This window comes from Amblyomma mixtum, chromosome 8 (genome assembly GCF_055824585.1).
Source record: "Amblyomma mixtum isolate Tamu chromosome 8, ASM5582458v1, whole genome shotgun sequence".
NCBI classification, from domain to species: domain Eukaryota; kingdom Metazoa; phylum Arthropoda; class Arachnida; order Ixodida; family Ixodidae; genus Amblyomma; species Amblyomma mixtum.
In genome coordinates this window covers 70,642,200-70,666,470 of record NC_143019.1, presented here as the reverse complement: position 1 = coordinate 70,666,470, position 24,271 = coordinate 70,642,200, and the positions used below count along the sequence as shown (strand labels likewise).

Sequence of the window (24,271 nt, the reverse complement as noted above, 5' to 3'; positions counted from 1 at the left end):
GCTGGTTAATTACCTGAAAGGTGAGAAGATTGCCGGTGTAAGACGACCGCATTGCAGTTGTGCTGCCGAGCCCACTGAAGGATGCGGTGGAATGGGGGGCGTTTTTAAAGGGTCTGGGTGATGTCGCTCTCGATGCGGAGGCCGGGTTGTGACAGGCGGATGGCGACAAGCTCGGCGTCGGTGTGTCCAAGAGCGCCACGGGGCAGCGGTGCAAGGAACTCTGTCCGCTGGATGGTTCGAATGACGGACTGCATGACGAGGCAGGAACTTCCGCACGGGCAGCGCACCGATCAGTCCATGGCGCAGAAGCAGCAACACCGAAACCGCCGGTATCGCTCGGTGCTGGCGATAGGGCCAGAAAAAGCACCTGAAAGGTGAGAAGATTGCCGGTGTAAGACGACCGCATTGCAGTTGTGCTGCCGAGCCCACTGAAGGGTGCGATGGAATGGGGGGCGTTTTTAAAGGGTCTGGGTGATGTCGCTCTCGATGCGGAGGCCGGGTTGTGACAGGCGGATGGCGACAAGCTCGGCGTCGGTGTGTCCAAGAGCGCCACGGGGCAGCGGTGCAAGGAACTCTGTCCGCTGGATGGTTCGAATGACGGACTGCATGACGAGGCAGGAACTTCCGCACGGGCAGCGCACCGATCAGTCCATGGCGCAGAAGCAGCAACACCGAAACCGCCGGTATCGCTCGGTGCTGGCGATAGGGCCAGAAAAAGCACCTGAAAGGTGAGAAGATTGCCGGTGTAAGACGACCGCATTGCAGTTGTGCTGCGGAGCCCACTCATTCCCCTATGACCCAAAGCGATAGGGTGACCCTATACTAAAACTCTAATAAAACCATGAACGCCGAACGCCTTTAGCTTTAAAGCACGAACTGATGGGGGAGTATGCTATGTATGATATAACTGAAACAGCCGAAGGCCTAAGAGGATAGTAGAGGATCGGAGGAAACGGATAACACTGCGCTGAAAAACCGACAATTATTTGGCACGCTCTGCGTTTCAATACATTTTGGCACCACATAGAAAACACCGCAAGGAGCACATTCATGCGCCCGGATCCCTTCGAGACAACATCCTGGCAATTCAAGAACTTCAGCTTGGGGACAAGGCACACGCAGTGTACCCCTACCTCCGCCCCTCCGACGACACGTGCAAAGGAGTGATGCAAGCCCGATAGTTTCCGACGAAGACATCACAAAAGCGCTTCGCTCCCCGGCAGTGGCGGTCCTAAGGGGGGGGGGGGGGGGGGGGGGAAGGAGGCGGACGCCCCCCCCCCCCCCCTCAAAAGCATTTGTACATCTTCCCGAACGTCGGTTTTCGGGCCCTCACAGGGTGAGTTGTGATTTTTGACGTAGAATTGGAAAGCTTTTTCGCCTGTGATGAGTCATGTAGTCTTCTGCTTTCCACGCTAACCGTGTTAGCGGCTGTCTTATTTCACACAATTCTACATTCTACAGGTTGTAACTGCCGAGGTATCATGGTCCTGCCGTGCCCCCACCGTTGTTTTTTTTTTAATTGTTTCTTAATTTATTCTCAGAAACAGTACCTATAGCCTTTACGGCTAGTGAGGGGTCCAAATACAAAACAAGCACAATACTACTGCAGACCGTGTAAAATAAAAACTTCAAGATTAACACACACAATTGATTCCTACATTTCCATGGAAATTAAATAGTGTTTTAAAGATGCCGAAAAGTTATGCGGTGCGGCGACTGGTGCGGCGACCACAGCTGCGGCGGTACCATTCAGCTGCGGTTGGGGTGGCCAGCAACCTCGTCGGGGCGGCAAGGAGCCATCCATTCATGTCGTTACCCCATCATGGGACACGGCGACGTCAGCGAGCTAATCATGCCTTTTTGGCTTGACAAGGAGCGCTGACCAGCCGCCTGGTCGGAGGGTACTGTCAGCATGCTGCCGACGGGCACATTTCTCGCCCAGCCCAAGGAAGTTTCAAGAATTCGCTAACTGCTTCGACCTTCGGACAGAACGCACTTTCTACAGATTTGTGGCCGGAAGAAAGCAGACCCCGACTAGAGCGCACCGCGCTGGCAAAGGGATTAACATGTCGGAGCCACCGGCTCGTCACAGGAAAGAGGGGACCTCGCGACGCCTCCCGCACTCCGAAGGGAAGAGGAGGAACAACACGCGACCGGGGGGAAGAAACGGACCGAAGGACATGCGGGGAGACGAGCGGACGAGAGGGAACAGGAGAGTCGACACAGAGTGGACGCGGCAAATCAGCGCAGTTAGCCAGCGCCATCCTGAATTCTCAAGGCCTGCGCGCTTTCCTTTCCCCCCGCTCTGACGTCAGCCACTTTGACTGCTGACCCCTCCGCATTCCTCCGACACTGAGACGTCTCCTTTCTTCCCTCAACCAGTCTTTCACCCTTCCGTAGTCGTGTAGCCGGACGTGTCAGCATGCGCTGCTGCGTTTTTTTTGCTGTTGCGTTCGTGAGTGCTGGTTAGGAAATAACTAAATCTTTGCGTGTCCAGCACCTGAAGTTCAAGCAATGGGTCGCTGCTACGTGCCGAACTGAAAAGGAAACTATGACAACGGGCCAAAAGTGCGTGTGTTTTCGTTCCCAAAAGACGCCCGTAGGATTACGTGGGAGTGTGCTGTTTGCCGCGACGACGTCGACATAAGGACTCAGCGAGATCCTAAGGTACGTTGTGTGTGCGCATCGAAGCAATCGTTGAAGACTAATAATTTATCATGGCGCTAAAATATGGACAAGGCGCGGTTCTAAAATTCATGGGACGCGATGTTTGCCCTAGACTGCTGGTATCAGTAAATATTATATCTTTTTTCTCTTATGTACCAGTCAGTATTCTTGTATGGTTCAATAGAAACAAATTTTGAAGTTCAGTGTGGGCGTTCATGTCGTGGTTAATTAAATATGCCTATGAATACCATCGAATTTTGCAGAGAGCGTATATTCACTAACGAGATAATTCTTACATCTTGATTCAACGTTTCGACTATATTTAGTGAGCATAGTGTTTGGGCTAAAGGATGCTAACTGTATTTAGGTAATTGAAGTTATTATATGCAATTGCGCAATAAATAAAGGCGGCTGTGCCATGGGCGCGCAGTGTAGCATGCAAGTAGCTGCACTGACCTTGGTTCAAACTTGAAATAAAAAATTGAAAAGAAAGGACAATATTTTGGTTCCTGGAGGACATTTTCCTCCCCTGCTTTTCAGGTATGCGAGCTATATTTCAGACCTTAAAATAGAATCTTTAAAATACCTTAAATTAGAATCGAGTGGGCTGGCGCACAAACGGAAAAAGCTTTGCCATTTGTAAATATGTGTATAATTTGTAAATATGTGAATAAAGTCTTGTGGCCGCTGTTGCTTTCGATGTCTGGGGTTTATTTTGCGGAAGTTTAAAATCGAGATGTGCTACGTGAAGCATATACCGCAAAAAGTTTCCTGCAATCCCTGTATTTAGTACGATGAAAACCCATCCATCCAAAATCTTAAAATATAATCATGAGAGCTGGCGCACAAACGGAAAAACCTTTCCCATTTGTTAAACGTAATAATTTGTAAATATGTGAGTAATGTCTTGTGGCCACTGCTCCTTTCGATCTCTGGAGTTTCTTTTACGGAAGTTTCAAATCTAGATATGCTACGCGAAACATACACCTCAAAAAAGTTCCCAGAAATCCCTGTATTAAGTACGATGAAAACCCATCCATTCAACGCATACCTTCATTTTAGCCCAATGCAATTTAATAGCAAGCGACAAAATTAGTTTTTAAACATCCACTGAGTGTCCGCTAACAGTGCCAAGGGCGGAACAAAGCCCCTTCCCAGGACTGAGTTATGAAGGCGGCTAACCCAGCCTCATGGAAGGTCAAAGCTCATGAGCTTTGCCCTTCCTGGACTCGCCATGGCGGGATATCTCAGCCGTCGACCTCTATTCCCCCGTTATCGAAATGAATATTGCTCACGTGACTGTTAACAATCAAAGCATGACTTATGGTATAATATCTACATCGTTCGCCATTTATTTTTCAGAAACAAAGCACACAAAAATTGTTGTACAAATAAATGTGAATTGAATAATCGTTGTTTCTATTTTTATTTATTTATTTACATATTTTTGTTATTTCCTATTATTTATTTTATTTTTTGGTATAAGGAAGTCCGTCCGCCCCCCCTAAAACCAATCTCAGGGACCGCCACTGCTCCCCGGACGCACCAGTGGTGAGCGTGAGGAAATTAGGTTCCTTCAACGTGGCGGCCATCACGTTTGAATGAAGAAAGGTCCCGTTTCACGTCTTCTACGCTGAAGCGGTTGCCGTACGCCTATACAAGAAAACAACGCCAGCCTGCGCACTGTGTGGGACACTTAGTGATCGGGCAGATGTTTGCTCTTGCCCTTCGAAGTCAAGATGTCCGCAGTGCGGTCAGCAAGATGTTCCAGAATCCCACGACTGCCAACCCAAGTGCACGGTCTGCGAAGGTCCACATCTTATGGGGTCGAATCAATGCAAGTACAAGTACCGAACATCACAAACAACCAAGCCCAAGACAGGACAAGTCAACCACCGGTCAACATCCAGGCTTCTCAACCGGTCCGGAAGCAGAGGCCCATCGAGCACCGGGGACCGACTGACCCACCAGGCCCAGTCCTACAGCAGCCACTCAGCACCCCCCGGCTCACTCTCTTCAAGCAAAGGACCTGGGCCTACCGGTAAGGTGTCGCACCACAACGGCAGCCGTCTAGCCGAGAATACAACAGGACTTCATTACAAGGAGGAGCGCAACGGCAGCAGGGCCGGTTGGGCAGATGTAGCTGCCTCATCCTCCGAAGCGTTGGCTTACCAGCGACTTAAAGCAGAGATTGAACAGCTGAAATCAGAAAATAGCAAATTAAAACAGCAACTACCCATCGCAGCCAATCCAAACAAAACATTACCTCCATCGACACAAGAGACATGTCCGATGGAAGAACATAAGGCAGAGCTACCCCCTTCGTTCCCAAAGCAGATATACACTAGAATCCCTGAGAGGCAAAAAAAAATCCAGCAGAAACATCACACCAGGCCCTAACTTCGCAAGCGCCTCAACCGCAGGCACCAGAGCCGCAATATACAGAGCACCCTCAAACGCAGGAATGCATCACCCTCTTGGAAAGGACAATTCAAGACCTCATTCCGAATAAATTACAAATTATGATCGAGACGAAGATCAAAAGCATGTTCGAATAAGTTATTAAACCCATGATTGAAAACCTCGAACAAGTTACAATCAGGATGCAAGCGCAGGAGATTAGAATTGACCGCAAACTTCAGGAATTACCAGAAGTTTTTCACAGCAAGGGCAGAAAGCTACAGGGTAAAATGGGAACGTGTCGTCTACTAAGCACTCAACTAGATAAAGAAGCAGACGGCGCACCGCATGATCAGACCCAGGTTTCTAATCCTCAGCATGGCTCCACAACCCAGACATAAACTTACCACCCTCCAATGGAACTGCAGGGGACTAAAATGGAAGAGGGAAACATTGCAATAATACATAGACTCTCATGCCAATACAGCGCAAGTAATAGCCCTGCAAGAAGTGAATATGGAGGCTAAGATCAGAGGACACTCAACACATCAAACAAATCCCTCGACATGCATCTTGGTCCACAAATCATGCACGGCAACCACTGTAGACCTTAATCTAGACCGCGACATTGAATATACCTTCATAAAGCTACTACCACAGCACATAAACAAGGGCACCTATATACTAAATATACAGGGCGTCCCACCTAACTTGGACGAAGATTTTTTATTTTTATTATTTATTTATTTATTCGATACTGCCAATCCCATTAGGGATCGTAACAGGGAGGGCATTCAGAAGCACAGAGGCACAAAAAATAGCAATGGTAATCAATGGAAGTACATGAAAAATATGACACGAGATTATACATTAGAAGATACATATAACAATTAAACCAGAATAAGGATCATGTGACAAGATTTTGGCGGACAAATAATACCACAAGTGAAAACACAAACTGAAGGAATAACTTCGTAATGACATATATCAACTCAATAAATACTAAGACATAAGTAGTTGATTTTCCACACGTGTGCTGAAGGAATTTAATGATAGATTACTAACAATGGATGTGTTCAATGTGTTCCATTCGCGTATAGCACGAGGGAAGTGTGAATATTTCAAAGTGTCAGTACGGAATGAAAACTCGTTTAGAGTGTGTATGTGATTATTACGTGTTTGTCGCGTTTGTGATATGATATGTATCTTGAAGTGCCGACTTTTGATTGATTATGTACGAGTTGGTACATGGTTTTAAGGCGCGCTAGTTTTGCTCTGTTTTGAAGGGTTAGTAGTCCTGCGTGTTTGAGTAGTTCTGTTCGTGAGTCTGTCAACCTGTGTTTATTAAATATACATCTGACTGCCTTCCTCTGCGCTGCTACTATGTTTAGTAAGCTTGTTAGTGAAAGGAAACCAAACAACATTAGCATATTCTAGAATTGGTCTGACATATGTTTTATACGCAAGGAGCTTTGTTTCTGATGGTGCTAGTTTGAGGCGTCTGTTAATGAAAAATAACTGCTTTAAGGCGGTTGATGTGACAATGTTAACATGAGAATCCCATCTGAGGTCAGAGGTCAGTGTTATGCCTAATTATTTATATTCGGAAACCGAATCAAGAGGAATGTTGTTTAATGTGTACTGGGAATTTGATTGGTGTATCTTTCTGGTTACGGATAAAGAAATTGATTTTTAACATTAATAGTCATCTGCCATTCTTCACACCACTTGATCACTGCTGTTAAAGCGTTATTTAAAGCTATATGGTAATTTTAAAAAAACCTAAGCGTTCTTCAGAACTGAAATTACGTGGATGTTGCTAGGGTTTATCTTAAGTTATAGTACCATTTTTTTGCTCGACATACTTGAATAATTAGTCCAAATAATATATCTGTGAGGGGAAAAGGCCCCCAGCAGGTTCGAGCGTCCTCCTAGGTGGGGTCCCGGAGGATCCAGAAAAATCGTCCCAGACCGAGCACGTCCGTAGATGTAACAAAAATGGTTTTAGTTAATACGGGAGAGCAGTCACTGATGGGTATGGAGCTGTGCGGCCGATGGTCGAGGAGTGGCTCCGCTGTGAGATTGCGCTGCCCGTCGCCAGAAAGGCGCCGGGGCCAAGTACCTCTGCGGGGCTGTTCTCCCTGCGGCCGGAAGTCGGGCGCGGAGCACCAGCACCAGTGGCGCTGACGACGCGCCAGAGAGGAGACGGCCGCCCTGGTCTGGACACCCGGGCACGGCCAGAAAGGCACCCTTTCTCAGCAGGGAGTCCCAGCCACGGGACGGCAGGCACGATCCGACAGCAAGGCCGGCAGGATCTCCGGGCAGGTAGCACCTGCCTGTGCCCGGCACGGCGCCCACTCTCGGAGGCAGCGAGAGGCAGGCGGGAGACAGGAGACAGCAGGCTCCTGGTTGCCCTGAACTGGGCGAGGACAGCTTCCCCAGGCCTGGTCACCCGGGTTCAAGAAGCCGTTCAGCCGTGACCTCGCCTGCTCCGTTGCCCAAGCTCGTCTCCTCGCGCCGCTTGCGCCCCGCCCCGCGTCTCTCTTCTTTTTCCTCTCCTTCCGTATCTTTCCTAAAGGCGCGTTCACACTAGGCCGACGATCGGCCGATTTCGCTCTGGCGATGGTCGGCGGCAGCGATTTTCGTGCCACACTGCGCAGACGCCGACCGAGCGCCGATCGTCGCCCGACGAGCGCATCGCCGTCGCGTCGGCGACACAGCAGCCGTCGGCCGACCCGCGTGTCACACTATGCCGACAACAGCGCCGACCTCACGTCGACGTTGTCCTATCCCGACAGCTCGACGCTGCTGCTTCGTGCGCGCGGCCCGTCTGATAGCCCCGTTGCTGAAGGCGTCGTGGAAATCGAACATACCTTTTATTATGGGACGAGTTGGCAGTAAAGCGATGTGAATAGTAGGCCTTTTATTACAGCACAGGCGACTTCCGAAGCGCCGTCGGCTGCGGAGCCGATACGAAACCACCTAGGCCTAGCGACGACTAGGGCAGCCTGGGACCAGCGCACAGTTCGTCGCCCGGCGTTGCCGCAGGCGGTGTCGTTGCCGAAAGATTCACTTTTGCGCAGGCACATTATCGTTGCTCTAATCTAAGAAGCATCCTTTCTGATTCAACAGTCATGAACCAACTATGAACCAACAGTCATGAACCAACTAGCCCAAACTAGAGTTCTTCTTGAGCATCCTTTCTGGTTCACGGCTGTTTCGTATTTTCTTGTGCGAACGTGAAGTACATGTTTACGCCGAGCATGCCGGCCGGCCGGCCAGCCTGGATCTCGTCTGCCGGCGTCATAAAAACGAGCTGAAGAGTGTTCTTGACGTAAACATTAAACCCTGTGATAAGAAATGTGAAAAATGTTTCATTTCTGAGGATCGCTGACCAATACTGAGCTGTTGGCAAAGGTAACGACTGTGATACGAGCAAACTTCTTCCCACAACCGCCTTGCAGCTGCCGCTGGCCTGACGTTGGGGTCCGGCTCGCCTTGCGCACGCTCGCTTCCTTGCTGAAGACGTCGCGGAAATTTACCATACTATTATTTTATTGTGAGATGATGCTGTTGACAGTAAAGCGATGTGTAGAGTAGGCCTTTTTATTATAGCTCAGGCGACTTCCGAAGCGCCGGCCGCTGCGACTCCGATGCGACAGAGGCTATAGGCCTAGCGACGACCACGGCAGCCAGGCAGCAGCAGAGCTCTCCGCCCGGAGCGCCCGCGAGCGGTGCCGTTGCCGAAAGCTCGAAACATAAGCAGGCATGCTTTATCGCTGCTCGAGCAGTCTTTCTGACGACAAGGCGATCTTGTCTTTTCTTGTGACATTTGTACACCATCCCAAGCAGCGCACAGGCACTGCTGCACGGCGGCGAAGTGCGACACCGATTGTGGGCGGAGCTTGGGTACAGCGGCGCAGCGATGTTCACCGCTCCGTGTGTCCCTACTTGCAGTGGGGCGGAAGTTCGCAAGCGACGATCGGTGCTGCGCGTCGGCCAAGTAGTCATATGGCGTGATGAATGTTTCTGCGCGTGCATTATTTGTCTACATAATGATTGCACTTCGCGCTGTGAGCTCGGTACTCGCTTTTGGTCGGCGAATGTTTTCGCTCGGCCACCGATCTGCCCAAGACACGTCGGCCGACGGGTCTCGTCGGCATCTTTGGTCGGCGACGTTGTCACACTAGGACGACGCTTGAACGTTGGGGGCGTCGTCGTCCTCGTCGGTGCAGTGTGACTGGCTAGTCGGGGAACGACCAGGTTGGCCGACGCGACCGCCGATCGTCAGCGTCGTCGTCGCGTCGGCATCGGGGTCTCGTCGGCCTAGTGTGAACGCGCCTTAAGAGAGCGTCAGGCCGCCGCTAGTGCTGAAGGGCCCTGGTGGCGCATCACAAATATGCCCCCCCCCCCCCCCCCTTTGAGAAGTTTTTTTTTTCAGGAAAAAAAAACTTTTGCACCAAGCACTGGTCGGCGGACTGCACCACAGCACACTGAACACGCGCACCACCGTTCACTGACGGTCGACAGTGTTTCACACACACAAAACACACAACAAAATGGAACTGCACAGGCACCACCAAAGGAAGTTCACACACAAAGATTGGTTACCCGACCAGTGAAAAGAACGTCACAGAGACTGAGTTCGCACAGGGTCATGACCGGCTTAAATAATCGGCACCAACCACTGGCTGTTGTCAGTCTGTCTCACGCGCACATGGGAAGAAAAAATGCACCGATACACAAATTCTAATTTGACAATTCTATATACATGATTTTAGTTTCGATACCTGGGCGCCGCCATGTTTGTTTTACTCGAGCGCCGCCTACCGCCAACGCCATCTTGGACTGATAGTTTGCAGCCGGTGGGCTGCAGCCGAAGCAGCGTGCGATCTCTGAAAGTGTCATTCGCTCGTTTTATTCCTGCCAAGCCTAGAAATTTTGGGTGGGCGTTCGCCTCGTGTCCATCCTCGTGTGTGCTATGCCATTAGCTCCTGCAATAACCAACTGCACTCTAAGAACTGCTACTCCTCCATTAAGAGTAAAAGAGCCTCGCTACTCCTGCAGGTCTCAATCTACTCTCTCTACAAACGAGAAAGAGTGAAAGGTCCTGTTCACTCCTCTTGACAAAAGAGTAAAATGGCATTTCCACTCCTGCGTACTTCAAGGGAGTTCAGTCCTTGTTTTACTCCTCCGCCCTTACGGCCATACATTCGTAAGGGCGCGCTAGCTTCTCGGGGCCGGCCTGCCAGCCTGGATGCCGGCGTCAGAAAAATGCACTGGTATTGTTTGTTCACGACCAAAGCTCTGGGATAGAGTATCATTAGCCAATGTCGAGTTGTTGGTAGAAGCGATAACAGCCATACAAATTTCCTCCCATAGCCGCTTTGCTGCTGCTCTGGAGTTCGCCTGGCCTCTGTTATAGCTCCGCTCCTGAAGGGGTCGCGGAAACCGAGCATATATTTATTTCCCTATGACGCGGGGTTCAGAGTAAAACGGTGCCGAGGGTAGCACCTAAGTGCTGGCCAGTTTCGAAGCGCATTCAGCTACAGCATCTATGTGAAATCGGCTAGGTTTAGCGACGACAAGGGCAGCCAGCGAGCAGCGCACAGTTCGTCGCCCGGCGCGACCGCGGGCGGCGTCGTTGCCGAAAGCTCGGCTCGCTCAATGATTCGCTCCGTAGCTTGCGAATCGCGCACGCAAGGCTGGAAAATCGAGCAGCGACTGGCCTGCGATTGAGCGAGCCTTTATGCCCACGTTTGCAGCACAGGTGAACAAATTTAGCACACATGTATGCATGGAATATCGGCTGCGTTGCGGCGATTCTTAAGCTCGTCCTCGACGCCATCATCACCGTTCGGGTCGACCCGAGCATGTCTTTATTTCACTACGAGACATAGTTCACAATAAAACGTACTTACAATGCAAAGAGTAGCACCTCAGCGCTAGCCAGTTTCGAAGCGCTCTCAGCTCTGGCATCGAAGTGAAACCTCCTAGGCTTAGCTACGAATACGGCAGCCAGGGAGCAGGCCGAAGCTCGTCGCGCGGCGCGCTCGCGAGCAGCGTCATTGCTGAAAGCTCGGCTCACTCACAGATTGGCTCAGAAACTTGCGAATTGTACTCGCAAGGCTGGTAAATCGAGCAGCTAGCGGCTGGCCTGCGACTGAGCGCACGTTCGCAGTACAGGTGAACAACAATTAGCGCACGAATGCTTGGGATACCGGCTGCGTTGCGGCCACGTTAAGGCGATTCTTAAGCTCGTCCTCGACGCCATCGTCACCGTACGTGACACACAGGCTGAGAACTTAAATTCGAGTACGTGCTAAAGTAAGCTGCTCGTATTTCTCGGAACAATCTGAACTCGAAAAGACAGTTGTTTCTGTCGGCTTCCATGCATGTGGGCTCTTGCTAGTGAAAGTACACTCCAACAGGATGCGGCGAGTGCGGGCCGCTGTTGCATATAAGCTAAAGTGTGAAGCAAGTATCGTCGTAGTTCCGTAACGCAGTTGATATCACAGTAATCCGCTTGTACGGGTCACATTTAAGCTCTGTTTCATGTAGATCTCCGTCGAGCATGCCAGTGTCGCGTTGAGTAATGCATCGCAGCAGCTCTTCGTCCTACCGCTCGCGTCGAACATATCCTTGATATGGACCAGTTTGCGATACGGTGCGTTTCTTTGCGTTTTTTGTCGCATTTAAGGGATTTTCGCTGCCGTCAATCGAAATTGCATTCCGTCAACAGCGTCGTCTGCGCCGTCGTCTGCTAGGACACCCGGGGATGGGATCACAGGATCGCAGCTTCTACAAACGACATGTCAGCAAAAGTATCTAAAAGCGCTTTGGTATTCGCATTTAATAAAGAAATAAAATGAAAAAATATAATTTGTTTTTGTTGCGAACACAATTCAAATATTAGTAATAAAAAAAGCGCATTTGTAGGTTTTTTCAACGAAGCAAAACTGCAGCCGTCGTCACGTTTTGTGTTATTTGGGTTTTCGTAGCATTCTTTGAGTGCTCGTGCGGTGGACGTGTATGAAGAACACAAGTGCGTTTTGGAAACCAACGACGAGAATTACGCCCTGTCAACACTGGTGATTTTGAACGGGTAAAGCCGTGAAGAAAGGTAGCGCTACGACTTCTTGTCATCTGGAGAGGCAACGAAGAAGAATGTGCGGTTTTGCTAAGCCTTGATGAGCCGTCTGAACGGTGAGTCCCCTGTACGTTTCTTTACTTCTGATCTCTATTCGCACGCGTTATTAGTGTGCGCCTATATAGGGATGGCAGTGCAGGCAGTCTGCGTGCGGTTGCCTCAGCTATAATGCGTTAAGGCCGATTCACACGACGGTCCGTTGGCCCGCGGCCCGCGCACTACGTATTCAGGCGCGCTGTCGGCCGCGGCCACCAGTTATCACAACAGAGTTATGCGGTCGCTTGCTAGCGCTGCGAAAAACAACAGACAATGTTTACTACATTCCAATAGCATAGATTTGTGCTACGTAGGAGAGGATGATGAGCGTGCAGTGCCACGTTAGAGAGCGCTCTTGCTAGGCCAGCTGCGGACAGACAAGGGAACTGACAACGGTCGAGTTGCCTCGCGGCTGGTGACCGTCGGATTGATTTGTGCTACTTAGAAGATGACGATGAGCGGCAGTGCCGCGCGACAGAGCACTCGCGCTAGGCCAGCTGCCAACAGACAGTGCTCAGTGTGTGTACTCGTCGGATTAGTGCTTACGCCTTAATATTTGTCATACAATTTTTTCGGGGACAATGATCGCGTGTAAAAGGCTGGGGCATATCCCTTGCCTAGTCATTTGTAAATTTTTATCTGTGCTTCCCCATGGAACAGAATTTGACACAGTATTATGTCAAAGTTAGATCGTTCTTGCGTCTGCCCTGAGGTGTAGGTGTCGATGCTTCCTCGCCTTCAGATTTTGAGAACTGTTTGGGATGCAACTGCGCACTTATTTAGGATTTCAAGCTTTTTGCTATATCCCTCGTTTGTGCGGCCCGCTTTCAAGTCGTTCGCTATATCGGTGATGGTTTGTTATTGATTTTCACTTTCTCTTATTTATTCTTGGTTGACTGCCACCAGCTGTGCTGCGGGCGATTCTCCGCGCTCGGAACTATTCCCAGGCACGAGACCCTACCCACAGACCTCCCTGCACCACACTCACCAGTTTTCTTCGGTATTTTTTTCCCTTGCTCTTACTTGCATTGCCACTAGGCAGTGTTTATTTCTGTGCAGATTTGTTAATTGCAATACCAATTTTCGTTTCATGCTGTGATGTGAGATATCGTGCTTCTTGCTAATGAATGCATGCCTTTTCCATCCTCTCGTCATTTGTGCAAAGCAGACGGGTCTACTGGTCGCTACGTTCAATTTAAAAATACCTTCGGTGCTGCTCCAAAGCACCCTAGTAGTAATAATTAAATCCTGTGCATGCTATATTCGAATAGTTACGCTCTTTTCATCATGCATAAAAATAGTGGTATTCCAGCCTGCTCATCTTTCTATGCGGTTGTGACAGTCATGTAAATCTACTGAAAAAATGTATATCGGTGCATCACATACAATCTGTTCATTTCTTTTGTCATGGGCCATCTCATTGCTTTTTGTGTTCCTATGTGAATACCTTATTCTAATTTATGAAGCAGTAGACAATTTCTTCTCTTGTCATTCATGACATTGTTACGGCCACTGACAACAGTTGCTCTGACATATTTATTTGCAGTTGCCAGCTGCCAGTATCTACTGGGCCATTCGTGCTTCCAGCTTTTGGCTGTGCTATCTCTCCTCAGCTGTTTGTGGTAGGTATTGTTTTCCAGTGATGCATACCTTACCTGCCTATTTAGAAATATTTCGTAGACATAGGCTCACAGCCGGGTTTAGAAATGCATGCAGAGCTCTACGTGCACTTAGCAGCAGTACCTCCCTGTATAATCACATGAATCTGATCCTGAATTACATGAATGTAATTGCATGATCTGTATGAAATAGTCGCTCATGAAGCTTTTGACTGCTGCTGTTAACATAATGGAGTTTACACTGCTTCAGGTGCAGTGACTATTTCACACATGTTGCCTCTTATGCATATGTGCCCTCTGAAAGGGCGAACATATTCCTTTATCCCTTTAAAAAACATTGTGTTCTATCATGATGCTTTACCGGTATTTCTGGTGTATAGACCAAAATGTCACTCAGTATTGTAACATGAAGCGGGAACTCAGTTTGTCCAATGTTTTAGAGGTAACATGAAGCGGGAACTGAGTTTGTCCAATGTTTTAGGGGTCCTAAAACATTGGACCAACACAGTTCCCACTCGAGTTATTGATCACTTCGCTCTCGCCCTACCATAAGCTTGCCGTCCAGGTTGGACAAATTGGTAGAGCGACTGCTCCAGTGAAGTGGTGGTTCTGAGCTCGGAACACCGGACCAGGACGAATCTTTCTTTAACTACGAAGTTTCTGTGAAAGCTGTATAGCTTTCCTTTGTAGCCATTTGGCTGTGCTCGAGTGGATGTCAATGAGTAATTACTCCTTATTACAGATCTTTTGTCAACGCCAAACTGATTCAGTAGCAACAAATAGTAGAAGGGTAAAAGCATGCTGCTCCCAAAAATTCGTTAAGCATGTTATAAAATGTATGCTGTATTGTTTTAACTGCTGCAAAGAAATAACGGTGATGTTAGATGCCCAGCCCCTATTAGGTAAACATAGCTCGCAATTAACACAGTGGATCGAAAAGAAATATGTACTTCAACCCTCACGACGACCCTCACCCCAGTAAAACAAAAAGTGCCAGTGTTGCCATACTTGAGAGCTTTGCTCTTTAAAAGTGCAGTAGACTGCTACTCAAAGTTGACAAAAAAATGCGTCTCGTTTTCTGCATGTGCATTCCACAGTGCTGGTGCCATTTTCACTGGCCATTGACATTCAGTCGCATGATGTGCACCCCGCTCCTCGAGTTGATTTTGTTTGTCTTGTGAACCTGCCGTCAAAATCAGTGCAGGATAATGCTTCCCCAGTTGATCTGCAGTTAACCTTGTCCTTTGCCAGCTGCTGTCACCCTTTCTCCACAGAGAAGGGCGGTGGGAGTCCAAGCCAGGTGGAGTTGAAATATTTGACTAGTAGTGGACAGGGATCCTGCGGTTTATTGAGGACACAGGCAAATTGGAGACTTATGGAAGAATTTTTTTACCAGCCAAAAAAGACGCATACACAAGAGAGAACCGCACAGGACAAGGGCTGGTAAAAGCCGTAGTCCTCTGTGGTTCTCTCTCTCTTGTGTATGCGTGTTCCTTGGCGGGTAAAAAAATTCCTCTGTAAGTCTCCAATTTGCCGGCTTCCTCCACAGATTGGAGGATCCCTGTCTGTTACTAGTCAAATTTCACTACTCCACCTAGATTGGACTCCCACTGCCCTTCTCAAACTTTTGAAATCCTGTTGCCCTAGCAGATCATCAGCTGTCGGTTGTATTACTTTCGCTTCAGTGAAATTTGACATGTAGCGGACAGGGATTCTAGAATTTGTGGAGTACACAGGCAAACTGGAGACTTATAGAAGAATTTTTTTACCAGCCAAGGAAGACGCATACACAAGATTCGTTGTCTGTGTTTCACTACTGAAAGTTCTAAATGCGTGCAAAAGTGTATCGTGCATTCGCACGTATTTTGAAAACTCAATTTTTGCAGCGTTAGGTTTTCGGAATTGGAGCTGTAGCATTGCCGCCACAGAATCCCGCTCGTGAACAAAGCGCACACTTATTTGCTAGGTATATATTCGGTATACCGCAACCAGTACACGTCACTGTTTGGAAGGTTCTGTCGCGAAATTTCTGATTGTGCAAGGTAGCTTTTCTTTTAAATTCAAGCGCTCTCTATTTGCTTTTTCCTGTGCATATTCATCGGTCGTTTCAATTCGGAAGCGTTGGTGCTGCAAGACGTGCATACGGAAGCTACGTTTGTGCACAAAGCTCCTGAATTTTTGAAAGCGCAGCTCTGACAGTTCTCGTTGTCATAAATAAGTACAAAGCAGCCTAATCTTTTTGGACACACCATTTCATGCTCTTAGCTGTTTCTGAGAAACAGGCTGCCTTTTTTTCTGTTTTTGGTGTGAAACATTCCTAACAACTTCTTTCTTTCTCCATGCACAGATAGCCTATGCATACATGGGCAGCTTGATTGCAATATTTAGGGCAATATTTATAACAGGTGCAGTGAGCCTTGGTGCATGTGGACAGAAATTAAGCTAGGGTGGGGTGGGGTATTTTCGCACAGGGTAATGTTATGCGGAGGGTCTGGCGTATTGAAACCGAGTCTTTCTGAGCTCTTATTAGACGTCCCAGCACCAGGACAGTAGTTGAGGCTTTTCTTCTTTGTTGTCCAGTCAATGGTTTCCATCACATAAAATAGCCTTAATTCGAGCTATCCCGTGGCCGTCTAACAGAATGATGCAGATATACTGAAGTGATCAGTGTTGCATAAAAGTAGTGAGAACATTGCAAATGCAAGACAACTTCATTGGTTTGCAGTGCACTAACGTGGCAGTCATAGAGAATTACACATTACATTTGCAAATCTAAATTGTGCATAATAGTATGGACTGGCACGTAATGTGCGAAGTAATCACAGTTATCTCGTTCATGCCAAATGCTAGTGTCAAACATTGTCAGTATTGCATATTTATAAAGAGCAGACATGCTGTGCCTAACTTGGCGTTGGATAGATTTTATTACTATGAAAGCAAAAAGTTTACACATGGCTGTCGTGTTCTTGCGTGGGAAGTAGTATTATCTTAAATGAGTATAAACACCAAATTTTTGGTTATGTGTGTTCTTTGTAGCGACGTGCTGGGCATTCGTATACATAGAATTGTTGAATAGTATTCGTCTCCAATCGCTAAATAATTACAACCAGATTTCTTTTCTTCCCTGTTTCAATAGCATAGCAATTGCTATGACATCAGTGTTCAGTATAGGTTATGGAAGGCACAAAAAAGCTACGATATCGCTACTTCATCATTTTAATTAGTTACAATGCTAAAGCCAGCCTGCCTTAAGAGTCGGAATCACAATGAATGACGAAGCCGCAATTATATTGCAGTTTTCCTCATGCCTCCCCTGGCTTATACTGACCTTTGATGCCATTGCTCAGTTTTTAAAAGTGAAGCAGGAGAGAGAAGATATTTAATTACAAATTATTTAGCAGTCATAGGCGAATACTGTGTGGTTATCCGTGCATAGTAATGCCGTATGCATCATTAAAAAAAAAAAAAATGTGCAACTGAAATTTGCTCGGCTGCTGACCCAAAAGACGCGGGTTCGATCCCGGCCGCGGCGGCTGGAATTTCTTTGGAGGAGAAATTCTAGAGGCCCGTGTACTGTGCGATGTCAGTGCACGTTAAAGAACCCCAGGTGGTCGAAATTTCCGGAGCCCTTCACTACGGCGTCTCTCATAGTTGAAGTTCAGAATGGCGCAAAAGACACACACACAGGAAAAAAGGGGATGACACAAAGAGCGCCTACTACCAACTGAATTTATTTCGGAAACACCCTCTTTTATAAGGCAAGACATATCAAACACGAACCGGAAGCAGAAAAAACACATATTCATGGTTTGATTTCACATTTTGAAACACCATCGGCAGAAAAGAAAAAGCCACAAGAACAAAAAACAGAATCTAGAACTACACGTGCCCGTCTAAGAAACCCAGCTCCTGGCGGCATAGTTTAATCGATGAAGTGCTAATGCACGTGGACCCAGCTTTCTGTATATGGTATGTCTCTATAATCCCTCTTTCAAATCGCTCCTTGCCTCTGCCGATAAACGTTGCCTGTTCCAGCATCGGTCCGCAATCTCTGCACTCCCTACAGTGATCCGGCAGGTTGCCCCTGTCATTGTTTTTAATTGTTCTTCTGTGCTCGCTAGCTCTCTCATTGAAACACCGGCCAGTCTGGCCAATGTAGGCGGATCCACAGCTGAGCGGTATGCGATACACGACTTCGGACTTGCATTCAGTGAACCGTATCTGATGTTTGATAGCGCATCTTCGGGGTCGTCTGTTCATCATGGAGCAAATTTTTGCAAGTTTGCATGGTGCTGAAAACAACACATTTACACCATATCGACCCCCTACCTTCTTGATATTGTGCGCTATCTTATGCATGTACGGAATTACCACCACAGGCCTCTTGTCTTCCTGCTTGCTTTGCGTATCACCGCTAGAAGTGACCTTGATTCTTTGTAGCAGAGATTCACATATCGCTGTTATCATCATACACGGGTAGCCAGCGCTACCCAGTCTCACTAGCTGCTTGTCAAAGCCGGCCTGCACACAATGATCGCAGGATTTCGAGAGAGCTGCGTGTAGGCACGTGATGGTCATCGTCAGCAGCATCGTCAAAGATATCTTTGACGATGCTGTTGCTGATGTTCTTAACATTTTTAGAGACAGTTCTCAAGGCCTTACCTTTACTTGGGAACTGCCTCAAGAGGGTAAAATCCAGTTCCTGGACATTCTGTTTGATTTTTCTAAAAAAGACCATGTGTGTTGGGTGTACAACCCCCGTTCTAAGAAAAGCCTCATGCCGTTCAGCAGTGCCCACTCCAAACTGGTCAAACGCAGCATTGCCATCACGTGCCTACACGCAGCTCTCTCGAAATCCTGCGATCATTGTGTGCAGGCCGGCTTTGACAAGCAGCTAGTGAGACTGGGTAGCGCTGGCTACCCGTGTATGATGATAACAGCGATATGTGAATCTCTGCTACAAAGAATCAAGGTCACTTCTAGCGGTGATACGCAAAGCAAGCAGGAAGACAAGAGGCCTGTGGTGGTAATTCCGTACATGCATAAGATAGCGCACAATATCAAGAAGGTAGGGGGTCGATATGGTGTAAATGTGTTGTTTTCAGCACCATGCAAACTTGCAAAAATTTGCTCCATGATGAACAGACGACCCCGAAGATGCGCTATCAAACATCAGATACGGTTCACTGAATGCAAGTCCGAAGTCGTGTATCGCATACCGCTCAGCTGTGGATCCGCCTACATTGGCCAGACTGGCCGGTGTTTCAATGAGAGAGCTAGCGAGCACAGAAGAACAATTAAAAACAATGACAGGGGCAACCTGCCGGATCACTGTAGGGAGTGCAGAGATTGCGGACCGATGCTGGAACAGGCAACGTTTATCGGCAGAGGCAAGGAGCGATTTGAAAGAGAGATTATAGAAGCATACCATATACAGAAAGCTGGGTCCACGTGCATTAGCACTTCATCGATTAAACTATGCCGCCAGGAGCTGGGTTTCTTAGACGGGCACGTGTAGTTCTAGATTCTGTTTTTTGTTCTTGTGGCTTTTTCTTTTCTGCCGATGGTGTTTCAAAATGTGAAATCAAACCATGAATATGTGTTTTTTCTGCTTCCGGTTCGTGTTTGATATGTCTTGCCTTATAAAAGAGGGTGTTTCCGAAATAAATTCAGTTGGCAGTAGGCGCTCTTTGTGTCATCCCCTTTTTTCCTGTGTGTGTGTCTTTTGCGCCATTCTGAACTTCAATCATGAACCAACTAGCCCCAAAGCAAGTTCGTCTCTCATAGCCTGGGTCGCTTTGGGACGTTAAACCCCATAAACCAACCCAAACCAAACTGAAATTTGTTGTCTGCGTCTTTGAGATGAAAAATTTTGAATTTTTCCTTCACTATTTTAGAGCATGAAATTCAGTTAATGGTATCTGAGAAACAGGAATTGCAACAGCCATTTCTCTTCAGCAAGAAAACTGTCATTGGTTTAGGTGTTTTCCCGATTCAAGGTTACCTTATATTTTAAACTGCACAATGTATTATGTGACAAGAAACCGTCAAGCACAATAGGTGTGGTTTTAGAAATGACTGGAAGTGATAAGGGAATACATTTACTTAGAGCAGGTAGTGACCGCTGATCCGGATCATGAAGGGTAATAACTAGAGGAATATGAATGGGGTGGAGTGCATATGGCAGGTTCTCTCAGATCATGAATGGCAGTTTTTCAATACCCCTCAAGTGAAAAGTATACAACAGCTGTATCCTACCGGTATTCACCTATGGGGCAGAAACGTGGAGGCTAACGAAGAGGGTTCAGCTTAAGTTAAGGACAACGCAACGAGTTATGGAAATAAAAATGATAGGCGTAACGTTAAGAGATCGGAAGCGGGCGGAGTGGGTGAGGGAACAAACGCGGGTTGAAGACATCCTAGTCGAAATCAGGAGAAAAAAGGCTGCTTAGGTAGGGCATGTAAGACGAAGGCAAGATAATCGCTGGTCCTTAAGGGTAACGGAGTGGATTCCAAGAGAAGGCAAGCGTAGCAGGAAGCAGCAAAAAGTTCCATGGGTGGAGGTTTGCAGGAACACGGTGGACATAGCTGGCGAAGGACAGGGTTAATTGGAGAACATGGGAGAGGCCTTTGCCTTGCAGTGGGCGTAGTCAGGCTGATCATGATACTTGCAGAAGAGCTTGCTCATGTTAAAATTTTCATTTGGTAAATATGTGCTTGTTTTACATGCACACAGCTTTTGAAAGGACTAGGATAGTGATAATTGTATTGGGCTTAATAAAATTGTAGCTCTGAATGAAGGTTTGCAATGAAAGGTGTCTGCACTTGGTCACAATATAGGTACACACTAGTGGCGACATGACACACACGATCAGTACATTCTAGTTGTATTCTTTCTTTTTTTCCATGGGGTTATATGCAGGATAGTATGAAAAGGGCATTGGAATTGACTCTTACTTGCATTATTTTCATTCATGTTTGCAGGCACCTGGAGAAATGCACGCATAGCCAAAGCTCCTTCACTCAGCCGAGCAAGCTACGGCATCATCCAGCATCTTAGTTTCTTTTGAGCGCTTGCAGCTCTCTGCGGTGGATTTGGTAGATGGGTTTACTTTGCTTTTGGCAGTGTTCTTGGCATTTAATGTCAAGTACACCCCAAAAACAAAGCGGGTTTGTCTGCTGCTTGAGACACTAATGGGGCTTGATCCTAGCGAGCGCCTCCCGAGCGTGTTTTGGGCAGCCACAGCAATCACAGCAATGACTTGAGAAATAAAAGTTATCAGTGTTGTACATTTGTGTCATTATTTCTTGAACCATTGTTATTCCCAACGCAGACAGAGCACCATACTAATGTGCAAACTGTAGTGTAGCCATAAAGTAGTTGTATGAGCAAAAATTATTCTACTCAAAGATTATAATCCCTTTTGCTCATTACTCTTTTGTAGATGTAGCGCAGGTGGGTCCTGCAAAACATATGACCAACTTGCTCTGAAGAATATGTGAAATAAGAAAATTAGTACGATACATTGAAAACATGTGAAACTCCTTTTGAAGGAGTAAAATAAGATCTGGGCTGATACTCCTTGAAGGAGTATAGTCACTCTAACAAACGGAGTCCTGGAACTCTACCTGAAAGAGTAGTAGGATGCTGTTTCAATGTGGTAGCTTTACTCCCTCGGAGGAGTGCCTGTACTCTATTGCAGGAGTAGTACAGTACTCCTTGAGTAGGTGTTGGATCACTCTTTGTCCAGAGGGAGTAATTTTATTCTGGAAAAAGGAGTGGAATATGGGACAAGCGAATACTCCTTCAAAGTGTGTTCTGGGCACTCCTCTGCACTCCTTTAGTTCTAAGAGTGTGGAAGCAAGCGACCATTCCTCGACGCAGCGAACGATCAGCACGGTGAGTGCCAAGCTCGCAGTTCACGCGTGCTTTTTTTGTCGCCGGTTGCCTGCAGGGCAAACGTGGCACGGTGTTCCATGTTAGAAAAACGGAAGCAAAATGCGTTGAAACACAAGATCGCGGACGGCAATGAATATCTAGTTCTTCGCGGAGCGCAGTTTTTCATGAACGCTTTCGCTGCCTGCTTGGACATGGCAAGTGTGACAGTTTAGATGCTGAGCTTACGACAGAGTACAAACTCTGTTTACAAACTGAACATTTTGGAAACAGCGAGTACATGACCGAAACGAATCCACTTCTGATGATTAGAATGTTTGTTTGCGGAGATACGCGCTATGAAATTGAAATTCGGCCCCTCCTGCCGCTTGCTGTTCGTACTACGAGCGATACAAGCCAGTTCACTGAAAGCGATTCGCATTCTCGCCTTCTCCGCTCCCGCCAGCACTTACTGGTGCACAAATACCAGAAAATGTGCAATTACACGATCTAATCGGTTGGTACGCTAATGGAACGCTATTACCGCTTACTGACAGGCAGAATCGCCGACCTGTGTTGAGAATTCCAATCTCAATCGGGTCGGGGCACTGCTCAAGTCGCTGCGTTTGCTGTATCTCTGGCACGGTTATGCATAGTGTGGATTTTTTTTTACAGTGCATTCGATGCGATTTCAGTCGAATAATTTATTACAATGCATGGCAGAGTTTACCGTCCTGTGCATGCCGTGTATTTTTTCATCTTACGTTGCCATGGCTGCATTCTTTCTCACTTTGCAGTTGGGTAAAAGTTCATGTCGCCGCTTCTATTCATGCCATGCTGTGCAAATTAAATTAGTATTTTTGCACTATCGACATGTTTATTTTTTTCAGGTGGCGATCCCCACACCCTCCCGATATTGACGATCACGTGGGGAGAAGTTGTGGCCAAATTTGTGAAGTCCTCACATAGTGTACTGCTGAATTAAAAAGAGCTCTGTCAAGGCCGTCCAAATACTTGATCTCTTAAAATTATGCACAGATTATAGTTTGGTAACCCAGGCAGTGCGTTTGTTTCTGTCTGCATTTCGTTCACAAACTGCGCTAACGTTTAGCTTTTTGTTGGCGCAAGTATTTTTTGTTCACCAACTACGTCCACTGCCAATGCAACTCGGGACCGGCGGAAAAGCGGTGAAGAAATGGACTCCGCATACGTGATGAGACCTTCGCATAACATGGTGCGCGTATATACTGGCGGCGTTTGTTTTTTTCTACTTTCGTCTACTATTTCCGCAACCGACAATAAAACAGTGATATCTAGAAGACGTTGGTGTTCCGTACAACATTGCTGCTTTTGTTGTACAGACGCAAACACGCGTTTGACCGGTAGCTCAGGAGCCGCGGACGTTGCTTCGAGCGCCGGATTATCAGTCCAGGGGAGAACGGCAACAGTGGGGTGTCGCGCAGCGCACGTGTTTGAGAGTATTTTTCCCTCTCCGGCCCGCTCCTCGTAAAATGGTGTATAGACAGTAAGGTTATACACAGAGCACACCGCCTATAGACACAAAGGGCAGGAAAATTAGCACAAAAAAAAAACACAAAATGCTGTTCACATTGCACAATATCCGTCGAAACGACAAAAAAAAAACACACAACAGAAACAAAAAAAAGGTTTGCCATTAAGGTGACATCTGAGGAGACTATCGGACACTGGACTGTACTTAAGGTGATTCCATCCCACAGTAGCCTAAAAACGCACCTATGAAATGTGTGGGAAAACCCACCAATGGGCACTCGAAAGATCCGACAGAACAACAAGCTGGTTTTCATAACAGCACATGGTGGAAAAATAAGGCACAACGGCTTCTGCGCAGATATCTGTTCTATAATGAAGTGAACCGAGGGCTTGATACTTTTTGCCGTTTTTTCCATTTCAATCCCTGAACCCTCGCGAGATTCAGAACAATGCCCCTGCTCTATCGCCTTTTCAACGGATGAACCGAATTCACAGGTGAGAGGACTCGCCCCAGCCTTCCCGTGAGCCTGAATAAAACTATTCTGTTGGGCAAGAATATTCATGATGTCGTTTCCGGTCGCTGTGTTGAATGCAGCGAAAGACGCACACGGTACTTTAAGACTTCGTTTATTTAAAGCCGATGAGGGTGCGACCAGCGTCGACCGAGGCAGGAGCCGAACTGGCCGCCCGAAGAAAGGAGGGAGCGGAGAAGCGTCCACGGGAGGGAGTGGCTTCCCAAAACAGGAAGAGGAATGTGGGGGCGCACGGGGGCGCACCATGGGGGGGCATCTGGCTACAGCGTGCGACGAAGGGCAAGTGGTCGTTAGGAGGAGGACGCGAGTGGTCGTTAGGAGGAGGACGCGGGGGCGCACACACACAAAAGCAATAAGGGGACACAACACTTCCTTCCCCCTTAGAAAGTTGCCTGGTATCGTGCAGGGGGTCGGCGCTCACGCGTGGAGGCGCGCTGGCTTTGTGCGCTCGGGGGAGAAACACTTGTAGGCTGGCTGT

General features: G+C 47.6%; 1 long non-coding RNA gene across 1 annotated transcript; it reads left to right on the top strand.

Annotated features, from left to right (window-relative positions):
* The first annotated feature begins 12,136 nt into the window (after positions 1–12,136).
* On the top strand, positions 12,137–20,984 carry LOC149332902 (uncharacterized). The gene is made up of 4 exons (XR_016284911.1): positions 12,137–12,273; positions 13,160–13,253; positions 13,800–13,875; positions 20,857–20,984. It is a non-coding gene; the product is annotated as an uncharacterized LOC149332902 (long non-coding RNA).
* The last annotated feature ends 3,287 nt before the right edge of the window (positions 20,985–24,271 follow it).